The 13730-nt window shown below is 36.3% G+C and overlaps 1 protein-coding gene across 3 annotated transcripts in view; it reads right to left on the bottom strand.

Annotated features, from left to right (window-relative positions):
• The window catches only part of Kifap3 (kinesin associated protein 3), a 162520-nt gene that overhangs the window by 30547 nt on the left and 118243 nt on the right, over window positions 1-13730 (bottom strand). The window lies entirely within an intron of this gene.

The raw sequence follows: 13730 nt of genomic DNA, 5'->3' as shown, positions 1-13730 counted from the left end.
CCACCCACCATAATGTCACTTTGTGATCCATAAGGTAATAATAAAGGTTAAAATTATTTTGGAACTTATTTATTTATTTATTTATTTATTTATTGGTACCAAAGATTTAACCCAGGGGTGCTTTATCACTGAGCTACATTCCCCAAGCTCCAACTCCCATTTTTTGAAACAGGGTCCCACTAACTTGTTTAGGGCCTCATTAAGTTGCTGAGGCTGGCCTTGAACTTGCTATCCTGTCTAAGCCTCCTAAGTGGCTGAAATTATTTTGGGATTGTCAACTGAAAGGACTTGACATGAGCTAGCTTCATGAGACAAAACTTCTCTGAAGTTTATAGAATTGCATGAAGTGATTTGTTAACAATTTTCTGGAACATTTCATTGTCTTTATTAATTACTCTAATATGTTGAACACAGAATCAAAATTAGTATGTTTATATTCCTGAATAGATTATTTAATATATGGTAGATACACACACACACACACACACACACACACACACACACTGCTAGAGAAGAATTTGGGAGGCTAGAATGCCTTCATGGAAAACAGCTCCATTTTAATGCACCTATTATAATTTTGCTTATTGTTGTGCTCTCCTACAGAATGTAAGCCCACCAAGTGCACAATCTGTCTCGTTCAGCAGTACCTCCCAGTATCCAGCATAGAATCTGACATGGAGGAGACACTCAACAGTGTCTGAATGCATGATCAGATGAGTCTGAGGACAGGTAGGATTTCACAGGTAAAGAGAGAATTGCTGATAGAGTAGTAGCCTGAGCAAGAAAGAGTGGGCCAAAGAACAGCAAAGCACATGTTATGGAGAAGGTCTTAGGCTCAGGATGAAAGCAAGTGATGGGAAAGCAAGCTAGGAAGGGAGGCAAGGACCAGACACTGGAACTCTTCACAAACTATGCCAAGAACTATATGCTTTCTAAGAGATGCTGGTGGTTTTTAAGAAAGAGAACAAACTAATTCTGTGTTTAGAAATTTATCTGTGGTAGGAAAGGAGGTTGAGAGTCAGAAACCTAGAAAATATTTAAGACACTATTCTGGAAGTTCAAATGTGAAGTATTGAAAACCTAGAAAGAGGCACTGGCAGAAAAGCAGTGACCAACTATGCTACACTTCACAATAAAGAATGTAATATTTTTTTTTGTTTGAACTAACAGTGAAGAAGAAAAATTTCAAAACTAGGGGAAAATTTTCAAGATTACTGATAATTAGAATGAAACAGTTTTTGCCCCTTTAGTACAGGAAAATGCTTCATCAAACTAAGAGACTGGTATTCACGTAGATAAAATCTGATAGGACTGGGGTTGTAGATCAGTGGTGAAGAGCTTGCCCTAGCATGTGTAAGGCACTGGGGTCAATCCTCAGCACATAAAATAAGTAAGTAAATAAAATAAAGGTTTTGTGTCCATCTAAACTAAAAATATTTTTTAAAAAAGCCATGTGCAGACAAAATTTTTTAAAAAATTGATAGAAGCTATACTCTGTTTAACAGGAAGAAAAAATCTTTCCGAAATTCTTGTAGTACGCAGAGCACAAGTGTAGTTTGAATAAGATAATGCCTATAAAAATAATACCTGACATTCCTAAAGCGATGATTATTGAGATCAAAATGCTTGTAATTTACAAAATAACCACTAGATGGAGAGCTTGTCTTAGCACTGAATACCTACTATGTATTTCTAATTTTAAAACAAGGCTTATCGGCGGGTGGACCAATGGTACAGAATAGAGGACACAGAAACCAATCCACAAAACTACAACTATCTTATATTTGATAAAGGGGCTAAAAGCATGCAATGGAGGAAGTATAGCATCTTCAACAAATGGTGTTGGGAAAACTGGAAATCCATATGCAACAAAATGAAACTGAATCCCTTTCTCTCGCCATGCACAAAAGTGAATTCAAAATAGATCAAGGAGCTTGATATCAAATCAGAGACGCGCCGTCTGATAGAAGAAAAAGTTGGCTACGATCTACAGTTGGTGGGGTCGGGCTCCAAATTCCTCAATAGGACACCCATAGCACAAAAGTTAATAACTAGAATCAACAAATGGGACTTACTCAAACTAAAAAGTTTTTTCTCAGCTAAAGAAACAATAAGAGAGGTAAATAGGGAGCCTACACCCTGGGAACAAATCTTTACTCCTCACACTTCAGATAGAGCCCTAATATCCAGAGTATACAAAGAACTCAAAAAATTAGACAATAAGAGAACAAACAACCCAATCAACAAATGGGCCAAGGACCTGAACAGACACTTCTCAGAGGAGGACATACAGTCAGTCAACAAGTACATGAAAAAATGCTCAACATCTCTAGCTGTCAGAGAAATGCAAATGAAAACCACCCTAAGATACCATCTCACTCCAGTAAGATTGGCAGCCATTATGAAGTCAAACAACAACAAGTGCTGGCGAGGATGTGGGGAAAAGGGTACACTTGTACATTGCTGGTGGGACTGCAGATTGGTGCAGCCAATTTGGAAAGCAGTATGGAGATTTCTTGGAAAGCTGGGAATGGAGCCACCATTTGACCCAGCTATTCCCCTTCTTGGTCTATTCCCTAAAGACCTAAAAAGAGCATGCTACAGGGACACTGCTACATCGATGTTCATAGCAGCACAGTTCACAATAGCAAGACTGTGGAACCAACCTAGATGCCCTTCAATAGACGAATGGATAAAAAAAATGTGGCATTTATACACAATGGAGTATTACTCTGCATTAAAAAATGACAAAATCATAGAATTTACAGGGAAATGGATGGCATTAGAGCAGATTATGCTAAGTGAAGCTAGCCAATCCCTAAAAAACAAATGCCAAATGTCTTCTTTGATATAAGGAGAGTAACTAAGAACAGAGTAGGGACGAAGAGCAGGAGAAGAAGATTAACATTTAACAGGGATGAGAGGTGGGAGGGAAAGGGAGAGAGAAGGGAAATTGCATGGTAATGGAAGGAGACCCTCAGGGTTATACAGTGGAGGGGGTAGAGAGAGAGGAGGGGAGGGGAGGGGAGAGGTGGGGAGGGGGGAGGGTGGAGGATGGGAAAGGCAGCGGAGCACAACAGACACTAGTATGGCAATTTGTAAATCAATGGATGTGTAACTGATGTGATTCTGCAATCTGTGTATGGGGTGAAGGTGGGAGTTCATAACCCACTTGAATCAAAGTGTGGAATATGATATGTCAAGAAATTTGTAATGTTTTGAACAACCCACAATAAAAAATTAAAAAAATAAATAAATAAAGTAGTAATGAACAAGTAAAAAAAAAAAAACAAGGCTTATCAAATTTAAATTTCTCTGCCGTTAGATAATCAATGTATTCATTTTATTAACATGAAATAACTTAAATAGAAATACCTATATTTTAAAAACTTGTGTAAGTTGGTGCCTAGGAAAATAGAAAAGATGCCAATTGTCAAAGACACCGAAACCACAATGTATATTAAAGTACTAACATCATAGCATGGCTTCTAAGATCTTCACTGAACTACATAAATGGCCTCTTTTCTGGTTTCTATAAATTCACTTGTAATAAATGCATATATTTTGGGTTGCTCAAAGGCATTATTTATTACTTTGAATTTGAACAAAAGTATTATTGAGAAAATGAAATCTAAGAGCACACAGCTAAGGAGCCTTTTAAATGGGTTTCACCAATATAGATCAAGTTTAGATGTCATTTTCCTTTTAGTTTTTATTCTTATTCTTCATATGCTTAATCATAAGCTTTTTTTCATTATGATAAAACTAAATATCTAAATCATCTTGAAGAATCAAATTCTTAGTGAGGTCAAACTAACAATTTTCCAAAAACCAAGGGCAAATTATATGAATGGTAGGAAGCTGAATCTAAAGTACTCATCTGGAGTTTATTAAAGTTTTTCTAAACAGATATCTGTCAGTCAGTTCTAAAAGAAAAAAGCACCACCTTGGGGACAGATCCTTTCAATTTAGTTACTATGCTGAGATGCTCCAGATAAAAACTAATTTGTACTAATCATTCAGGGAGCATATGTAAAAATAGTCACTAATTTATTCCAAATGGCAAAGAAAGCCCATTTCTCTCTCTTTTAATCTCAATTTACACCTCTTCTTATATACCTTAATTGTTTGCTCATCTAGAGTCTATTTTAATGATTATGTTTCTTAACGGGGAGAAATGTCATCGGTGGTATCTTAAATAGTACATTTTATAGTCCCATTGAGACCTCTCTTCTTCTATTTGAATAGAACCTAGTGGTGCTCTACCATGGAACCTTTTTATTTCTTATCTTGAGACAGGGTATCACTAGGTTGCCCAGGCTGGCCCTGAGCTCCCAATCCTCCTGCTCAGCCTCCCCAGTAGCTGTGATTACACTCATGCACCACTCACCTGATCTGAGATTCTGAACTCTAGCTCTTGGGTGCCTATGTCTTACTGTGTCTGATAATTCTCCTTCATGATGGTCCTTTCTTCACATGCTTTGTAATTTTCTTATTGTGCAGTCGATTTCAGTTTTTGTTGTTGTTTCCTGTCTGTTGGCCCTTGAGCTGTGGAATATTTCTACAGGGATTTTCAGTATTTGTTTATAATGTACCAGGGACTGTCAGACATTACCTGTTAATTTCTTGACTTGGGGATCCCTGCACTAGATGCACAGGATGGATTCACAATCTACTCATGTGATGGAGCCAGCTCGAGGGTTTCTCTTTCTCAGGGGTGTCTGTCCTCTCTACTGAAGGCTTGGGGCACAAGACAAGTTTTGACCATTTCTCTAGGATGATGAATTAAAATTATCTAGTCCTTTCGGCTGGTAAGAAAAAAAGGAGCCTTTTGAAGTTCCAAGCTTTATAAAAGGGATTCATTTATATCTTCTAGTATCATATAACCTACACCTATTTCAATACTCTGGTGGATGGTTATTTTATTTTTTGATACCTGGAGTTTTCCCATCTTGCTTGGGAACTTGGTCATGTATTGAAACTGTCTGTCACATCTCATCCACCATTTCTACCTCTCTGTGTAGGAGCTCAGTGCCATCTTGCTGGAAGTCTTATTTATTTATTTTTTTAATTGTTACTTATCTGCTCTGCACATTCAAGAAAAAAAACTTATAAACCATGTATTCTTATGACTCAAAACTGGCTTTCTTGAAGCAAACAATGACTTGAAAGAAGTAATTGGAACTACTAGAAGGTATTTTATTTATCCTTATCTGTAGCTGTTAACAGAAACAATACTCTTAATAGGTGCCCAATGGGAGTCATCTGATATGACTGTGAAGTTGAAGTGAATATTTATCTAGACCTATAATGACCTCAGGCTCTCTGGTATCTCTAGTCATTTTTAACTTACACTCCTTCACTTAAGTATAAGGACTTCTTGAAACCGGCAGTTCTAATACAGGCACTGCTTCACTTCATGCCACCAAATGTTAAAGGAACTTACCCAGAGGCTCAAAAACCTCTGGGTCACTAAATTTAGTCATTAGCACCTCTTTTAAATAATTGTTTGTCTGTTCCTGGTTCAACATTTATATAATCTGTCATAATACCTGGGTTTTCTAAGGTACAAAGATAACTGCTGTAGGCTTAAAGTAGAGAACATCGAGTTAGGAGCAGTGTTTTCTCAGTGATAGTTTAACCATACTGTCTGGGACTGAGTGAGTTAAATCCTGAACACCACAACTAATTACTATGTAATGCTAACCTTAGTGCTGGTTCATTTTGAGACTCTTTAAAATATGAACTGTGTATTTTACCCCTATGCACTCTCTTAATGATTTGTTTTTTTAGACTGAAATCACTTCCAGCCATCACTTATACTCTTGGTCTCTACATATGCACTTTTGCAAGCACAAATATTTCTTTTTCCTATTGGTCTGCCAGCCCTGTCAGAGCAAATTTCACTTTAAACTAAATGCTATGATACTTAAAACCTCTTGGATTACTCAGACTGCTAGTGTGATCTATGACCTTCCAAGAATGACAGCTGAACTTTCCAATTTGCTTATACTGCTTGGGGAACTAGCAAGCACATGCCAAAAAGGAAAATGTTTCTGATGTTGAGCAGAGAGGAGAGTTCTTGTTGGAGGCAGGGGCAGGAGACTGAAAAATACTAATAAGAAATGAAAAGAAACTAAACATGCCGTAAAGTCAAATACCTCAAACATAATTCAAAAGTTAATGCTAGTATTAAAAACTCTTTAGCTGGACTAACCAGTTAAAATATGAATAATGACCTTTAGTTACTGTGATTTAAGCACCAAACAGAATCTCAGTCATAATGCCCTATTGGAATGAACAAGTTCAAAAACTGAATAGAATCTAAAATTATCATAACTATATTAAAAAGGGCTGTATCAATTTCCTTTTTTTCTTTATAAAACAGAAATCTGTCATGTGAACAAAATCAAACAGGTAATATGGCCATTTAACATGCATGCCAGCTCTATTGACACAATATCATTCTCTCAAATAAAAAAATAATGTTAATTTTTTGTTAATATGCATGTCTCCAAAGTTCTTTTACTACCTTACATTGGAGATAGTTTGCCTTAAAAAAAAAACCAACCTCAGAAATTTATCAAATTTAAGATGCTAATGTTTCTAATTTATTTCTAGTCCCTTCATTTGCTTTGATTTTTTGGCTACCTAACAGACAAATTATGTTTGTCAGATAAAAATCAAGCAGTGGTTGATGGATACTTTTCCAAAATTAAGGATAATAGAAGCTCAACACTTTTTTTTTGGTGCTGGGGATCAAACCCAGGGCTTTGTCCATGCCAGGAAGTGGTCCATCATTGAGTTACATCCCATCAGTCCTATTTTCCTATTTTTTCAAACTTTTTTTTTTTTTTAGTTGTCGATGGACATTTATTTTATTTATTTATATGTGGTGCTGAGAATTCAACTCAGTGCCTCACATCTGCTAGGCAAGCGCTCTACCACTGAGATACCCAGTCCTATTTAAACACAATAAAGTGTATGTATATATATAAATATATATATATTTTTTTCATGTGGACCAAGGCATATCCGAAACATCAGGGGTTACAACCAGCTTGGGAATTCTTCCCTAACCCACCCTTGCCACAGCTGATTCATAGTGGGGTAAAGTGCATATTTTTAAAAGGCTAGACATGAATATTTAAATTTTGATTCTAAATAAGTTTATAATTACAAATATACAAAAAGACATTTCCTTGTCTTATTAGGATACTTTGAAAGATCCATGTTGGGAGAGGTTATTTGGTTACTTTTCAGCCACTAATTTAGTAGTTCTATAATAATATGTCAGATAAAAGTTTCAAATATTTAGCATCCTCTACAGACTTTAGGATCTCAGAATATAGTATAACATATTAGTAGTGTATTTAGCACTAGAATAGGTGCTAAAGTAAATCTCCATATTTGTCTCATAGCTTTCTTGTTCCTTACGAATATATTTCACCGTTACATTATATGCTTATTAAAAAATAAGGAAATCCATATTGTGCTTAGACCTAAGGCTAATAAATAGGTAGTTTAATCACAAGTCTTCTGATGATGAAGTAAGGTGTTGCTCTATCATCTTCAAAGAACATGGCTAAGCACCCTTTGGTCATAAACTGTTTGTATGAAACAAATTCAGTGCAGACTTAGAATGTGAAAGTAAGTGATTCTAACAAATGTTTTTCTTACTCATATCTTATTACCGTATCTTAAAATTATTTTTAAAGGGCATAAGGAAGCACTATACTATTTTTTTCCTTATCATTGATGTATGGGCAGTTTCCCCTTAGGAATGGCAATTAATTTTCTTAAATGCAGCACAATTAATTTGAAAATTAGCTTACTAACAACTCTTGAATTTTAACAAAGTTAGAGGAGTGCAATGACTTTGGAATAAGGGTCTGGATGGGATTCTGTCTCTACTGATATGACTTGTTAACATTCCATATCTGTAACTTTCTTTGTCACGGTTTTAATCTTTGTAAAATAATGGCTATCACTTTTAATATCTCTATATACTGAACTTATCATATTTCCAAATTTCTTACAAGATTAATATGCTTTTATAGTATATGTGGTGTTGCCGCTGTTACAACATATGAAAGTGATGGAGCCTTCCTTAAAAATGCTTAGGCGATTCTGAATCCTGTCGTAAGGTGCAGACAGACATTCTAGCATACTTGGCAGGTTTCTTACATTCACTTCCTGTTTGCCTCTACAGGGCTCTTACATAAGTCATAGAGACTTATACCTACACATAGGCATACTAATTACCATTGCACTAAAATGATGCCATGGCCAATCACCTTCCTTTTACCATAGTGAGACTGGACTGCTCGTATAAATAAAGTTATTCAGTCAAAACCCTTCAGATTCTATGTCATCATTAATGCAAATGATACAACACCTCAAAGGGACAAAACAACAGGGAATGCTATTTGTGTGCTTTTTCATCTTATTCTATATTCTGTGAATTTATTTTTAAAATAGTAAATTAAGGGTAAGGTTTTTTAGTTATCTCCCACAAACCACCATTTCCCACAATGTACACATTCCTGTACTTAGGCTTACTGCTAGCATTGGTTTCTCTTAGACAGGTCATGAGAATGTTTAGGGTGGTGTATTTTCATTTTGTGATGTCCGTTGTCTTTGGGGTTGTGCCAACCTGAGGATCTGAAACTTATAAGCAAGCTGGGCAACTCTGACGGTTCTTCAGGGTGATGAGAATGCACTGCACATTGGGGGGATCTGGGTTTTAGGCAGTATTCCGTATCAGTGTAGAAGTCTACCTATAGTAGTTGTTTCAGGTGTGTAGGGCAAGGAAAATACTGGTTCTGTTTAAAGTGACTATGGTGCCTACCTGCTGTTGGTCAAGAGTCCCCCTTCTCCAGACACGCATTTGTGTGCATGTATGTACCTATCTATCTACCTACCTAAAATGAAAAGTCAGTTTCTACTCTGAGAACATTTCGCTCATGAGATAGGAGGCCTAGAAATCAACATGTACAACCAACTTCTTGATATAGTGGCTCTCCCAAATCTCAAAATTATCCAAATTACATATTTTAGGACATTGACATGTTTTAAAAGGGGCTATTTTTCTATTACAAGTCACAACAGGCTGTTGCTGGAGTAATCCTTCTAAACTGCTTATTATGATAATGAAGCAACTAAACTGTAATAGATTACTAGACCTATAACTTTAGTAGGTCGTATTTCAAAGATACTGTGATTCTTTGTTAGTATTGCCCTAATTAGCTTAAAATTCCATAAAGTTTAAAAAATAAAATTTACCATATTATATAATTAGATTGTTGTTTTTCTGTAAAATACTAAATGTCTATATGTTCCTGTAATAGAAATAATTTAATGAAAAACAACACTCCAAATAACATATTCTTCAAGTGAAAAGGGGGAAAGGTTTCATTATTTAAGGTAATATGGCATTCTTTTCTAAAGATCACTAATTCTGTTTCCTCTAAAAATTAAGCAAAATTATAACATACTTAAGAAACTTATTCTACTGAAGACATACATTTACTCTAGGTGTGGGAATAACACAAAAGTGGGTAGGAAATGTAAAACACCTTTGATACTAATGCCGTGCTTAGTGTTATTTCTTTTTCTAAACCTGGTAATACCACTCTCCTGAAATATTTTTTTTAAAAAATGAAAGTTGAAGTAAGGGATAATAAGTAAGATGCTTGAATATATACAAAAAATTATATCTTAACCCTGCACTACAAGCTTCTTAGAAGGAAAGGGATAGTTTCTTCCCCGGCTCCCACCCCAGTGCTTGTCAATTAAAAAGGTCCTGGGTAAAGGAAAGTTTAAGTGTTATAAGTGCATACCTTTACCTTGATTCTTTACCTTATGCTCCATAAAGTTAATTTCAATTGTCATCATAGAAACTTTTTAAAATATGAGTTAAAAGTATCTTTTGGAAATCACAGAAACAGCAAAAACACCAAAACCCATCAGCATGTATGCTATGCTTCTGATTTATTACCAACCATAATCTGGTAATAGGGAAGAAATAAGGCCAAGGAAACCTTTTATTCATTTTAAGTATTGGGTAGAATTTGTTGCTATAGAATTTATGCTACTTAACAATAAAAAGTAATATAAATTTCTATAATATTCCGGTTTCAGCAATGTTCTCTAAAGATACAACTTTAAAAATTATTAAAAGAATTTTAGGCTAGTGTTTTAAGTATGGAGGCATCATTCCTCCAGATACAACAAAACTGAAAAAAAAAATATTTATAGCAAGTCAGCAATGAGATTGGCTCTAACTGAATCAAGTGACTTCTGAACATATTCTACTCATCTTTCTGCATGAAAAACTTGTATTTCAGATATATAACTCCAGGAAAATAATTATTTTGCAATTCTAAATAGATAGTTGGTTATTGCCATTACTGATAAGAATTTTTTCTTACAATTTTTTTAAATGTTGTATTTTTTTCCAGTTATGCATATTGTACATTTTTTTGGAATATACTTAGTAATGCTATGTGTGATTTTTCTGCAGGTTGATAACTTTGCTTGAAGTAGATTTTCTTTAAAAGGATGGACAGTTATGTGGAGACTTCAAAAGTATTTTCCTGTGCTCCTCATGGAAATTGGATGCAAAGATTTTTGCGGCATGACAAAGCTTTACCGTTGGTTGTTACCTGATGTGTAAACATTTCCAGGCTTTCAGCGTGCTGTGTTCTCCCTACGTTTTTTTTTTTTTTTTTTTTTTTTTCCAGCATCTGCGTGACACAAAACTCTGGAGCTCCTGATCTAGAACTGGAAGTCTAGAAACAGAGTCAAAGAATGGCCAAGAATTTTTCTACTAACATTATTTCTTCCTTTGCTGTGAAATAATAGATTAAATGTAAATTTAATAAATTTTTTAAAAAATAGTTCACATTGAAAATCAAATGGAAATGCAGTAAGGCATGTCTGTGTTTGAATACTGGCTCTGATCTTCACAACTCAGTTATTACACAAACACCTACTCAGAGTTTAGTGTATGTCAGGTACGTGGATACAACTTTGAACAAGATAGTCAAGGTTCTAGTCCTTTTAGAAATTATATTCTTATGGAAGGAATAAGACTAACAAGAGAACAAAGAAACCATTAGGATATATGGAGAAAAAGGGTCTTCTTTGAAGATTTTGTGAGGAAAAGACTAAGAAAGTAGTATTTGAGCTGAGATTTGAAACATAAGCAGCAGCAAGTTATCTTACAAGTATGAAGATTATTTAAGCTAAGTACAAAGGTGAAAAAGTGAAAAAGACTTGGCAAGAGAGGAAGAGAAAGCAGCCTGGGGTGAACGTAATTGGTAAGCAACTGGGTCATTTGAAGGTGAGACTGGAGAAGCAGTAAGTGTCAAACAAAGTAGGATGGCACAGAACAAGGTAAGAAGTCTGCATCTGATTACAGGGCAAGGGAAGCCAGGAAGGCAGGTGGGAGGCACATCACTGATACTTTAAAGACATGATAGCTACCTTGAAAAACAAAAAAAGGAATGTGAGGGAGGGTGAGTGCAGAAGCAGGCCAATCAGTTCCCAGGCTGAGGAGTTGAGGAAACAGATGGCAACTTGGACTAGGTGTCAATGGTGGGAATGAAATTACCAAATCTGAGACAGTCTAGATAGGAAAAAATAGGACTCGCAGATGGTCTGCACTGTGGAAAGAAGGTAATCAGGAGGAAAAGGGAAGAAGCGAGGAAGCCTCCCAAGTTTATGGCTAGAACAACCTGGTGGATAGTGGTGACATTTACTGAGATAGGATGATTAGGAGATGATTAGGAAAGGAACCTATTTATATGGGGAAAACTAGCAATTTAGTAACTTTTTTTGGGGGGGGCAGGACTGGGGACTGAATCCAGGGCCTCATACATGCTAGGCAAATGCTCTACCACTGAGTCACACCCCCTGCCCAACAATTGAAAAATATATTAAACATTCAATTGAATATGTCAAATAACAAGAGGGATAAGAATGGTGCCTCAGCTAAAGCATATAAGCTTAAGACAGTGTTTAAGCCCATGGGATCTGGATGAAATCCCAGAGGTGGTGGGTATAGTTAGAACCGAGGATGTCCCCCAAATAGGGTATGGCTAGAGAATAGAGCAACCAGCATCTAATCGTAGGTAGAAAAGAGAAGAGCCACAAAGATCACTGAAAAGGAATGAGGGCTTAGAATAAAAGCCAGGAAAATGATGTGTTTTGAGAGCTGAAAGAAAGGAGTTGTAAAAAGCAGGGCTTGGATAACTGTCAAAAACTAGTGAGCACTAAAGATGAGAATGGCCCATTAGATGTGGCAATACGAAAACTACTGGTGATTATTACAAGCCCTCTGTGGGCTGTGTGTGGACTAGGTTGTGCATAGTAGCCTCCTGAGGGGATAAGTCTGGCACTGGGAACTCCCTGGGGGCACTCCCCACAGGGATTGACCTTCTGATGTTGGTGAACCTCCCCCCTCCTCAAGCTCTACCTAAGATCCCACACAGACCCTGAAATGGGTGTGACCTGTCAAGATGTCAATCAACCTGCTGACTGCAAGACATCACAAAGCAAGACTCCACCCTTGAAACCTTACCCCTGCCTTTGATGTACTCCCTTAAATAAACCACCAGAGTCATTTTGTCTTTGTCTAGTTCAAGAACCCATGTGGACTAGATCTATCAGGGGCTTTGCTTTTGTAAATATATTTCTGAGTGTTTGTGTTTTATTATTTGTTAATTATTTGAGATCTTAAAATTTAGGATGGCTTAATTATTTGAGATATTAAGGTTTAGGGTGGCTATTTAGGGTGGCTTGGATTCCTTGGCAGAAGAATCCCCCAATGAGACGCTGGCCTTCTTCCCCAAGAAAGGTGATTTTGACAATACTGGAGAAGCTGGATGAAGAGTGAATGGAAGTCTTTTGAGGAAGTGAGAAATGGGCAGTTGTTGGAATGTGATGTGGCGCCAAAGAGAGTTTAAATTAGGAGATTCCAAATTATGTGTATATGCTGACGAGAATGGTACGGTAGAGGGAAAAAGACTTAAGACATGAAAGAAGTCCTTGATAAAGCAAGAGGGATGGGGTCCAGGGTAAAAATATTTTGACTGATTAGACTTTGAAAAAAAGGACACTTCTTTCACTGTAACAGAAGGGAAGAACAAAAGGTGGGTAAAAAATAAGTTTATGGACTGGGCAAACTGCTTAACTATAAGCTCTGTTTTCTTAACAATCACTGCCTGGTACTCAATGTATTTTAACAAATATCATCATCATTATTAATAAACATATCTCAGATCATAGACAGATTTGAAACCATTTAGGAACTGACATTTCAAATAATACAATTAGAATAAAGATTAAGTCTATATGGCACTGAAGCCTGCTTTGCTTCTATTCCTTTCCAATAATTTCACTTGAAACTTGCTGGTTCATGTTCCAAAAATATAATGTCTTTTGAGCTGCTTCACTTGTTTTAAGATTTGTTTTCTTTTTCTTTCTTATTTTTTTGGGGGGTGGGGGACTGAACCCAGGAGTGCTTAACCTCTGAGCCACATCGCCAGCCCTTTTTATTTTTTACTTTGAGGCAGGGTCTCCTTAAGTTGCTTAGGGACTCTCTAAGTTAACTGAGGCTGACCTTGAACTCACAATCCTCCTGCCTCAGCCTTTTGAGCCACTGGGATTAGGCATGTGCCACTGCTCCTGGCTTATGTTTGTTTTTTTTTTTTTTTTTTTTTTTT

Source organism: Marmota marmota, unplaced genomic scaffold (assembly GCF_001458135.2).
Source record: "Marmota marmota marmota unplaced genomic scaffold, marMar, whole genome shotgun sequence".
In the NCBI taxonomy this organism is placed as follows: Eukaryota; Metazoa; Chordata; class Mammalia; order Rodentia; family Sciuridae; genus Marmota; species Marmota marmota.
Note: the sequence above shows the minus strand (reverse complement) of the source record. Positions and strands in the feature narration are given on the sequence as shown.